Source organism: Lycium barbarum, chromosome 4 (assembly GCF_019175385.1).
Source record: "Lycium barbarum isolate Lr01 chromosome 4, ASM1917538v2, whole genome shotgun sequence".
NCBI classification, from domain to species: Eukaryota; Viridiplantae; Streptophyta; class Magnoliopsida; order Solanales; family Solanaceae; genus Lycium; species Lycium barbarum.
Window position 1 is genome coordinate 499,221 of NC_083340.1, and position 12,272 is coordinate 511,492.

A 12,272-nucleotide genomic window follows, 5' to 3' on the forward strand; every position below is an offset into this window, starting at 1 on the left:
GTTCTACGAGAGACATAAGCTTAGATTTGGCCACTGCTTCATGTTATAGATACAAAAAATATTAATAGCACAGTGATTTAATTAATCAACATGCACAACAAGAAAAGCTTAGCCTCATGGTCAGTGCCGGATATAGTTAATTATAGGTTCCTTCGAACTCAAAAACTTTAGTTTATGCTCTTGGCATCTACCAAAGAGATTCACTACGTACAGTGTGATGCTAGCGATGTGTACATTTGGAAACACAATCACACATACAGTTAAAGTGGGCCAAGCTAAGGTTTAGGCATATTTTACATGTGGGCAGCTTGGTTACGCATTATTTAATTATGCATTAAACGTGCTTTCCAGTTGTACAAGTACTGCCTGTGATTGATGTTAATCAAATTATAATATGTTTGACTAAAGTAAACGAAAAAGGTTCAAAAATATTTTTAACCTATTGAAAAAAATTCATAAATATCCTCCTTTCATCTTTTGGTCTAAAAATACTCTTTCATCCACCTTTTAGGTCTAAAAATACCCTTAAGCTTTGTTTTTGGCTCAAATATACCCTTTAAACTAACAAAATATGTTTTTTTATTTTTTTTATCGGAAAAGGTCCAAAAATACCCTTAACCTATTGAAAAAGGCTCATAAATACCCTTCTTTCACCTTTTGGTCTAAAAAAATATGAACGAAACTGTTTTTTTTTTTGCATTTCGTGAATTAATCAACGAAATATGTTTTTTTTTTTGGGTTTTTTTTGCATTTCATGAATAAAAAAACGAAATAGGAAATTATAATTTTTTTTTTCATTTCGTGTATTAAAAAACAAAATAGGATAATTTTTTTTTAATTTCGTTCATATAAAAACGAAATTGGAAAATATATATATATATATATATATATATATATTTTTATTATTATTTTTTTTTATTTCGTTGGTATATATATTTTCCAAGTTCGTTTTTATATGAAGGAAATTAATTTTTTTTTTATCCTATTTCGTTTTTATATGAACGAAATTAAATTTTTTTTTATCCTATTTTTTTTTAATACACGAAATGCAAAAAAAAAAACTATAATTTCCTATTTCGTTTTTTTATTCATGAAATGCAAAAAAAACCCAAAAAAAAAAAACATATTTCGTTGATTAATTCACGAAATGCAAAAAAAAAAAACAGTTTCGTTCATATTTTTTTAGACCAAAAGGTGGAAGGAGGGTATTTATGAGCCTTTTTCAATAGGTTAAGGGTATTTTTGGACTTTTTCTGATAAAAAAAATAAAAAAACATATTCTGTTAGTTTAAAGGGTATATTTGAGCCAAAAACAAACCTTAAGGGTATTTTTAGACCTAAAAGGTGGAGGAAGGGTATTTTTAGACCAAAAGGTGGAAGGAAACCTAACAGTATACTTATTTCGAGCTTACAGAAAATTATGTTTTCTTAAAGAATTTAATCTCCTCACAGTTGCTAAAGGTTTGGATTAATTCTTCCAGGATAGAATGAAATTCTATTCTTCAATATGGGCAATTGAAATTGCAGAATTTCAGCGAACTCAATGAATGGTAGCAATCACACGACACTTACTAATTTCTGGTTTTGAAAAGAATGCAGTATGAGGGGAAAGAAAAATACGTTTTTCAGAAAGTAAAAAATTTGTCAGTTTTTCGTTTTCAGTGTGTAAAAAATGAGGCGAAGCCTCTGAAAATTTATAGCCTGCTATTTTGATCTGAACAGGTGTGAAAGTGCTTGTTCGGTGAAGGTAAAGAAAATGGAAATAAAATAAATTTGATCCAAAAAGATTATCAATCAATCAGATCATTTGTCCGAGTCCGAATTCGAGCAACGACGATGGCGCAAGGGGTGGTCCTCTTCTCAACCCTTTATGAGCTAGAGAATGTGTTGCTTAATATAAGCACACACAACACTTTCAACCACCAATGTGGGAGAAGTGCTCACTTGAAAGGTTGTTTTTCAAACTTTCATTTCCCTCCACTTTTGTTTCCCTCCATTTTCCAATTCATACTTCACATTTAAAGTCCCTCACTTAATGCATTTGTGGACTTTAAACTCAACACTGCCTAGGCTGTGATTTATATAGCCTGACTAGACATTATCAGAATAGGCTGTAAGTGAAATAGACCTATAATTAATACGCTTAATTCATATGCGGCTCCCAAAATTTATTTATTTATTCTTTCTATTTTGATACTTTAACTAAGTGTTGTTCCAATTGAACCCCTAAATTTGATCTCAAATATGTCTATCAAACATAATCCGACTTGCATAGCATCTCACATGATGTATCCTTGAAAGTTAAGCTAATATATGTATGGAATTTGACTATGTTGATAAAGATAATGCTATGCTAATGATGTATTCATATGTGAATCCTTAATTCTTTTTGTAAAATATATTTTGATTTTCAGTTATTTTAAGTTTTACTTTTGTGATTTGTCGGGTCTTGTGTCAACCATACTTGAGTAAAAAAAAAAAAATTAACTCACCATATATGCTGTGTAATTCGGATTGTGTTTAATAGACACACTTGAGGCCAAATTCAGGGGTTCAATAGAAACAAACACTTAGTTGAAGTGTCAAAATGGAATGAAAATAAAAAAGGCAAGCTTAGGGAGGCGCATATGCATTGAGCCATAATTAATACTCCATCTGTTTCAATTTATGTGAACCTATTTTCTTTTTAGTCAGTGTCAAAATGAATGACCTATTTCCTAATTTGAAAACAAATTCACTTTATGAAATGATTTACAGTCATACAAATATTCAAGACTTATTTTGAACCACAAGTTTTCAAAGTCTTTATTGTTTCTTAAATGTCGTGCTCAGTCAAATGGGTTCACATAAATTAAAACGGATGGAGTATGTGACATCATTAAGATTTAAGATTAACGGATAGTAACATAGGTGAATTTAAAACTTTAAGCGAATATTATCCCGAAAAAATATCATGTGCAAAACTGCAAATATGGATATTATTATAAAAATATATACTTTAAATCTTACGCATATATGTATAGTCGAAATCAAAAGATACCTCTGAGTCCACCTTTCCTTGCATATGCTAAATGGAGGGGTCAAAACGTCAAAATGAGTTGGGTTATTGACTTGCTCAAAAGTTATTTAGGCTGAAATGAGCTAACAAACGGGTCTATAGCTTAACCCGCGCAATTCTTACTTAATTTTACTAATTTTTTTGTTTGTTGTAATTTGTTTAAGTATCTAATAAATTTTGGTTTCTTTATTATGACTATATATAATACATCAAACAAAAAAATATTTTGACAAAAAAATTCTCAAGGATCAATTTATCAACTCAATTTTTAAAGGAATAATTACTTGGCATAACTATCCCTAAGAGGTAATTATTGATAGTAAATACCTTTTAATTTATTTATATTTAATAGCTACAATGATTTTGTAAATTATCATTCATAGCTATACCAAATTCATTAGGCTTATATTTTGTATTTCTCCCTCACCCCTTTCTCCTCCAAAATTAGAAAAATCATATCACCTTAAAGAGATGGAAAATCATAAAGGACGGTAGCACTACCGGCGGCGCCGCCGTTGGTGGCGTTGAGTGGTTGTTCGTTTTGGAGTTCAGACTCGGCAACGGTGCATGGAGATTCACGCACGTCAGTGAAATTAGAATCCATGAGAATTAATATCTAAGTGTATTCGTCATTTTTTTTTGTGTATTTTTTTGTATTTGACTGGAGATTGGACCGGAATCCACAACTTCTTCTCCTCCTTATATGTCAGATTTGAGTATATTAGTCATTTTTTAAGTGTATTTTTTTGTATTTGACTGAAGATTTGACTGGTATTCATGGCTTCTTCTCCTTCTTGTATCTTCGAATCTGAGTTTGTTTGACCGTATTTTCATCATTTTTTGAGTGTAAAATAAGTTTAATTGTTAGCCTTAATTGTATTTTTGGGGAAACTAGGTGTATTTGACTGTATGTGTTGTTTGAATATATACAACCAAAATAAAAGGATACATCAATATATAAATACAATAAAATACACAATTCCGTCGTGTATTTAAATGTACTAGAATACAATCATTTTGAATACACGTGTATTCAGAGAAATTATATTGATGAATAACTTGTATTTATGGGAAAACTAGGTGTATTTGACTGTATAGGTTGTTTGAATGATTTATATACAATCAAATACAACCAAAACAAAAGGATACATCAATATATAAATATAATAAAATACACAGCCCCGTCGTGTATTTAAATGCACTTAAATACATCATTTTAAATAAACATGTATTCAGAAAAAATAAGGTTGCATGTATCCAAATACAGCCAAATACATGTGACATAAGATAAGGTTGGATACAACTAAATAGTGTATTCAAATACACCTTAATACATCAAATACAGTGAAAATGCCTAAATGTAGCTACGAATTGTAAATAGCAAAAAGATAGCTACAGATTGAAAGCAAACATTAAAGGGTAGTTATTTATGTAAGTTGCCCATTTTTGGTTGCGCCAAATTTAGGGGGTCAGATTTCATGGGCTAATTCGCTCCTATTTCCAAGTTCAGTGAGCCCAAAACAAATGATATTGCAGTGACTCTCATAGTCCACGGGCTTTAATTGGGCCTAAGGATTTTGAGCCCAGCCTGATGGATTCTATATGGGCCAACTTGCTTGAAGAAATTGCACGGGTTTATCCTTCAAATGGGCTGGTCTTTAATTTTTGCCGCTCAAATGGAAATAGCACGAAAAGTGCAAATTACCCAACTTGCTTTAGATGTTTAATTTATACACGCACAAACTCGAAAATAGTTTGGACTTGATCGAGATATTTAGATCTTTGGTATCATAATATTGTTGCCTTCTTCCACAGGCCACAATGTCTCTTTGGTCCAGGACGAATCCACTTATATTTTCATTTGTTTGAAAAATGTGTCGTTCTTCCAGTTTTAGTGAATTAATAATTGTGTCACGATGTATTTCACGATATAATCACAAGAAGCAAGTTAAGTACCACAAGTTTGTTACCTTTACATTTTGGTAAGCAAAACTCAAAAGATATAAAGCGAGTGAGTTTGGGCGTGCTAGCTGTAAACTAACTAGTGAATCAATTTGCTACGTACATAGGAAATCTTTATTTCAACTATTGAGCGGATAGTAACCAATGTCCAATTGTCCATTACCGAGCCTCTTTATGTTTGTTGTTGTGCTTCGCAAGTGACCCAGTTGTGCCCAACATATTTACTTTCGTAGCGTTTACATAGATATATTAGCATGTGTGGCTAAGCTTATAAAATCTGTTTATTTTGTAATATATTTTTAAAAAATATTAAGTTAATACACTCCAGTTTAGCTTTAACGATTAGTTAAATTGACTATCGTAAAGCAAAACATGACAAATATTTTGGGACGTAGGGGTAGTTTTTTTGTCTCAATTTATGTGGTGGTAATTGATTGGATACGAAATTTAAGACATGTCGGGGTTTGCCTGATATCATATGACTTTGTCTATTGATTTTTTTTTTCTTTATCGGAGTTTTTTTTTTTTTTTTTCCTTTGATGGAGTTCCCATAACTTGTACTCTCCGTGTGTACTTGTATAACATTATATTCTTTCAATTGAATAACGATCATTGGTGTCGGCTCAATCCGATAGGAATTACATGGAGCTTTGCAGAATTATTGTAAGCTATCTAACTAGACATTAATCCCTATTATGAGTTTAACTAGGCAGTGAATTTTTGTCTTGATTCAGGGCGAAAAATAAGGGGCTACTCTAGGGAAGGGGAAAAAAAGCAAGGCACAGACATGCAGGACTGAAGCTGACATATGTAGGTACTAGAAAGTTGGCAGTGATTTTTGAAAACAATGAGAAGAATTATTAAATTAGACAGAAATATCATTGTCTAATTAAGTAGAGTCAGAAAACTCAGGGGGTAAAGTGAAAATCCATCCATATAGAGTAAATTAATACTACTGCTTCAAATTCATAGATGCTATGGCTGAATATTGATGTTGACTCTACTAGAATAGGAATTGCGTGATGAAAGTGAAGGGCCTGATGCCTGACGAGTAAAGGCATTAAATGTTGCATTATATATATTTATGTACTCCCTCCGTTCACTTTTACTTATTTACTTTTAACTTTGCACATCTCTTAAGAATTAATAAATGAAGTATGTATTTTACAATAATATCCACATTAATTGATGTATACATTAACTTGAAGAATGATTTAGAATTGAGTAATTAATGTTAAAGGTAAAACAAAAAAAAAATTGTCTTTCGTTGATATGCTAAAGTGGACATGTAAAAGTGAAAATCTATTTTTAGTACAGTGGACAACAGTGGCGGATCCAGGATTTTCATTTAGGGGTTAAAAAAAAAAACTAAATATAAAAAATAGTGTTGTCCCTGGAAATCGAACCTAGGATGCTAAAACCAATTATGAATATCCTGGACCACTTAAGCTAACATTTTGCATTTGTTCAGGGTATTCAAAAGTTAATATATGTAGATAAACACAAAAAATCTACCTTATATATGTACACTGTAAATTTTTGCTGAGAGTGTTCGGGTGAACACCTTCGGCACCCTCTAAATCTGTCCTTGGTGGATAAGTAAAAGTGAATGGAGAGAGTATATGTGATGCCTCCTTTGGGAAAAATTGATGACACAATGAGAGAAGGCTTCACTATTTTCCAGGTTTGTCAGCCTTTTTATCGAGGGATATGACTTTCCCTGTAATTTTAAAACCAAATTTATCTCTTGCAACTTCTACCGGGAATTCTTCATTCTTTTTCCACTTTCTTTTAACGTCTTGCTTTGACAATTCAATCCAAAGAGTTAATTAAGGTCATCATAATTAATAAGTTGCATAGTAAAGTTGATGTAAATCAATAGAATCACTGATATGTTTATGAAGAAAAGTAGCAGGAGGTGTTAATTCAGCCTTGTGGTTCTTATGTATGGCCTTTTCTTCGTAGGCGTGTATGCTCATTTAATTTAGTTTTGTATGGGCATTTAGTTTTAGTGTTTATATTTATTGGACGTGGTTATTAACTAAAGCTTATTGAAAAATCCATCTTTAGGGATATCATGCTAGTGCTACTCAGCCAAAAGCCTTGAGCATTGTACAAATATGCGTTGCAACACTAACACCTTGCCTTTTGGGTGAAATTGCGCATTCTTCTAATTATCAAGAGAATTACTATGTAAAACAATGGGTAAAAGGATTTGAAAAGTACTATTATAACATTATGATTTTCGAGGTTTAGTGAAGGCTTAGCTCTCAAGACACCCTACTTCTTGTATTTGGTTTTGATATTGCTAACGCACATGATTTTGGACCTACTGAATCAGTCTTTGGAGCTCATAATAAATTAGAGAGTCCGCGACTTTTGTAGTACAAAAAAGAAAAAGTTGAACCAAAATAGCATTAAAAAAAAAAAAAAAAGCAAAAGTAGGTTTCACGCACGAATTTTATGCGTGAAAGGACCAAACTGTAAAGTTAAAACTTTGGTCCTTTCTGTGCGTGTAAGAGGCTACCTTTTTTTTCTTTTTTTCTTTTTTTAAGCTATCAAAATCACGTTTTTTTCATACTTTGGACAAAGATTAGTCATGTTTCAAAACCCCGAAATATCAATATTTTATATAAAATTTAATATTTTTTTTTGCGTACAATAACGTCGGCTCATTACATCAAGTATACCTAAACGTTTGAATCGTCATTTTAGGTGTTGTATAGTGCCCCGAAGTAAGTTTTGTTTGTTTGGAAACTTGCCATCTTTAGATGTAAGTGTCATATTTTATAGGGTTTTGATTTAAGTGTTTTATTATTTAGTCAAGTCGAATGTATAAATAAAAATATCATATTAAAAAATAATTCATTGCATTAAGTAATACATCATTTTTTACAATAACAAAATATTCAAAATAAAACTTCAAGACGAGAGGCTCTTTTACTCCAAGATGTTCTGCCACCACGAGACATACTTGCGCGTACCACCATGGTCTTGTTGCCCGCACGAGATGCCAAAAAATGAGAGGCCAAAAAACGTGTTGCCCATACATATGAGGTATATACATCTAAAATTATCCACATAGAGGGAGACAAATTTGCATTTTTATGATTGCTAATGGAAATAAACGTTGAATTGTGTTTACAATGGGACAAAAAAAATTGAGATATTCCCATGTTAAATGTTAAATTTGAGTAGCTCCAAACCCTTAACGTTGTGGCATGACCTTAATTAATTTATGTATCATAGAAGATTTGAAGTAATTAAAAAATAAGGACAGGAGCATAGGTAGAAAACTAGTTGTAAATTGTTAAAACTTTAAATGGTCATAACTTTGCGCTCGAATGTCTGATTTACGCGATTTTTTTTTTTTGACTCAGGGTATTTTTTTCGAGATCTACCCGGGTTGCCGCAAGGCGGTTTGGCCGAGCCGATTTTCCAAAAAACGCCCATTATCCCATTCAATTTGAATTTTCCCCCAAATTAGTGCACAATTTTCATTCTTGCTTGGTGAAAATCTGATGATAAAAAGTAGATTTCAAGATGGAAATCTCGTGGTGATGATGTTTTGAATGTCAGTTTCGAGGTTCGAAATTCAATTTATAAAAACGAGTTAGATAGCATTAGTCAAAATTATAAAAAATAAAAATTGTCTACTTTGTTGCTTTCACCAATTTGGCTTGGTGGTTTAGCCTCTCTTTTTTACTTGCTTCTTTTTTATGCCAACAACATGGGATCAAACCTTGGTGGGAGCATTGAATGAGATATATTATACCTTGGTTGAACCTTTCGTATTGAATGAATTATTTTTTAATATAATATTTTTATTTGTACATTCGACTTAACTAAATAATAAAACACTTAAATCAAAACCCTATAAAATATGACACATAGATCTAAAGATGACAAGTTTCTAAACAAACAAAACTTACTTCGGTGCACTTTACAACCCCTAAAATGACGATCCAAACGTTTAGGTATACTTGTTGTAATGAGCCGACGTTATTGTACGCAAAAAAAGATATTAAGTTCTATATAAAATGTTGATATTTTGGGGTTTTGAAACATGACTAATCTTTGCCTAAAGTATGGAAAAAACGTGATTTTGATAGCTTAAAAAAAAAAAAAAAAAAAAAAAAAAAAAAAAAAAAAAAGGTAGCCTCTTTCACGCACAGATTCTGTGCGTGAAACAACCAAAGTTTTAACTTTACAATTTGGTCCTTTCACGCACAAAATTCGTGCGTGAAACCTACTTTTTTTTTTTTTTTTTTAAAGGTGCTATTTTGGTTCAACATTTTTTTTTTTGGTACTACAAAAGTCGCGAACTCGCCAATAGTGAGAGCAGCTTCTAATTTAGGCCCAAAAAACCTAGCATTATACGAGAACTGTAAAAGTAACCAATTATGTTCTGGGTGAAATTGCCACAAAATGAGAATTCTTTTTAACAAGAGAATTACTGAGAAGAATATATAACGGCTAGGATGATTTGAATAGTATTATAGCATTATGATTTTCAAGGTCTAGCAAAGGCTCAACTTAGGCCTTAGGACCCCGCTACTCCTTGTATTTGGTTCGATGTTGTTACCGCACATGATTTTGAGAGTCTGTGATAAAATTACTGAGAAACATCTTTATTAGAATATTTTACTTGTCACTTCAATTAATTAGCAATAATATTTTTGTGAATTTTCAAGTTTTCAAGAATAATTTAAATACTTGAAAATATAGGATATAGAAAGTAGATGCTATGGACGATGCAAAAATTTGTGTGCTTGATATATATAATATGAAATCCATATATAAAAAAACCAAGCATTGAGAAGTCATCCTTTTTGCATCATGTGATACATAAACCCTAATGTTTTTTCCAACGTAACAATGATAAAGTACAAGCAGATTCATTGCTGAAGTGAAAGAAAAGGAACTCTCTAGAGGCCCTTTAACATCAAAGCAATATACATAGGTGCAGCAGTGGAATGGCTTCCAGCGAATTCATTCGGCACATCTATGTTTTTCAATAGTTACATGCATAGAAGTTATAAAGTCATTCTACACACCACAATATCTCAAAAAGAATTTAAGATGGCTGTTTTAATTGTTTGTAAACTCATTTTTCTGATTTGTTTAAAAAGGTGTTGTAATTGAACTGTTTTTGCAAAAGTTATTTCATTTCGCGAGCATTTCAAAACTCAAATTTTCAAATCTTTCAACAAAAAAAAAGAAGAAAGTTTTCCTTTTCTTTTTTTATACTGAATGTTTGAACATAGTACAAAGACATCCCATCAAACAATAGGAGCAGATCACAAGAATGTAATAGAGCCAAAGCGACGACAGGATTCAGCTTCAATTTCCAAAGTGCATATGCATTGTTGCATCCATGCCAGTTCATCCCCAGATCCATTATGTAATTTCTACCATCACAGCTCATTAGTTTCTTTGTTGATATTGACAGTACAATATTATTGACACCATTTTTAGAAAATCACTCTATTTGATGAACTTCACGGTTTGTAATGTATATGGTAAACAATGATTCCCTAACAAGTTGATTGAGAAATTATTAAGTTATATACATCGTAAGTTAAAAAGAACGTACTCTATCATTTCACCTTGACATGTTATAGTAACTTGTCATATTTTCAAGATTATCAATTTCACATTTTAGAGAATTTACTAATAGCAATTATCGTTTGAGTAACCTGATAGTGTTACAAAATTCTTTAGAATGAGGGTATACATAACTTAAACAATATGGTAAACAACAAGTGCTGCAAGTGAGTTGCTTCAAAATCAAACGTACTCCGTGGTCAAGAGTATAGATCTTTGAAAAATTAATCTCTGATCATTCTTCAGCAGAAAAGAAATTTTAAGCCAGCTTTACCAAAGCTTAGAATGAAAATATTCCTGCACACTTTCTATAGTTTTAACCCAAAAAGTGAAACAGAAATGAGGAATGACTTCTTCTTCATGTGAAGAAATTTTATTAGCATAGATCTATGTATGATGATCTCACAAGACCTTGTCCACAATATAAGTTACGATATTTTAGATTTAAAGATTATTAATTCCCATGCCTGATGCCTGTCACCAAGAAAAAAGCAGATATATAAGAGAGAAAAGGAAACAACAAATCACATGATGAGCCAAATATAGAAGTGTGATAAATCTCATTTGATAAACTGAAATGAATGTGTAAGCTTACATCACATGTGGGTAGGAGGAAGTAAAACCCTAAACTAAGAAATGATGAGTAATGATGATACTTACAAAGTCATTCAAAAAGAAGATGAGGAAACGGACAGAAGAGATTCAAGAAGTCATCATGAGTAAAATGAGGCTAATGATATAACACTAACTCAAAGCAGAGAGAAACTGACACAAGCATAAATTAAATGACAAAGTTAAAATAAAAGCAGCATCAGATTTTTACCGTGGCAGAAAAGTGGAAGGAGTCAAAAAACTTCATCATTACACCAATCTGCTCTTGTCCATCAACATTACCTTATAATGACCAAATCCCACAACCTACAAAAACTGCTCTCATATATATCAAGATCTCACATAAAAGATAAGCTTACCTTTTTCAAAATCTGTACATATAGCGAAGGCAAAATTTTCAACAAGAAGGTTCATTATTTACGGTATATACATAAATAAAAGAATGGTAGCCTTATCTATCTATATATAAGTACAATTCAAATAAATCTCTTTCGCTCCTCTAACTTCAACCTTGGAGGAAGCAACAATTGGGGGGAATGAAGCCTGGTCCGACAACACTAACACATGATCCATAACCCCTTTTTCATATTAAAATCAACTAATCTTTTTGAAAGGCATAAAATGGATGGGTCATGGATCTAGTTGGTGACCTCGAGCCAGACAACATTCCCCTCAACTGAGAGGACTTCCTCATATGAATATTGAGGATGGAGAAGAATTAAGAGAGGAGAAGGGAGGGGGTTTGTTATTGTTGTTGTTGAGAATGAATGAAGGAGTGGGGGGGATAGATGTGATAATAAATAAAGGATGGAGAAAGAAAGAGGGGTTGTGTATTGTATAGGTAAGGACAAACAAAGTCATAAAAGCAGAGCAACAGACACCATGGGCCTTGACCCTACACAACTGGTTAATTGGCTCCAGAAATGACCACGACCCACCCCTAATCCCCCCACCCAACCCCCAAGATAGGGGCGGAGCTAGAGTGTAGACTATGGGTTCGTCTGAATTCAACAACTTTGATTTGAATTCTGTA

The 12,272-nt window shown here is 32.1% G+C and overlaps 1 long non-coding RNA gene across 1 annotated transcript; it reads right to left on the reverse strand.

The window, feature by feature from the left end:
- Positions 1–9,768: 9,768 nt before the first annotated feature.
- Positions 9,769–11,987, reverse strand: LOC132634710 (uncharacterized). The gene is made up of 2 exons (XR_009580320.1): positions 11,750–11,987; positions 9,769–11,545 (listed from the first exon to the last, which is right to left on the reverse strand). It is a non-coding gene; the product is annotated as an uncharacterized LOC132634710 (long non-coding RNA).
- Positions 11,988–12,272: the final 285 nt, after the last annotated feature.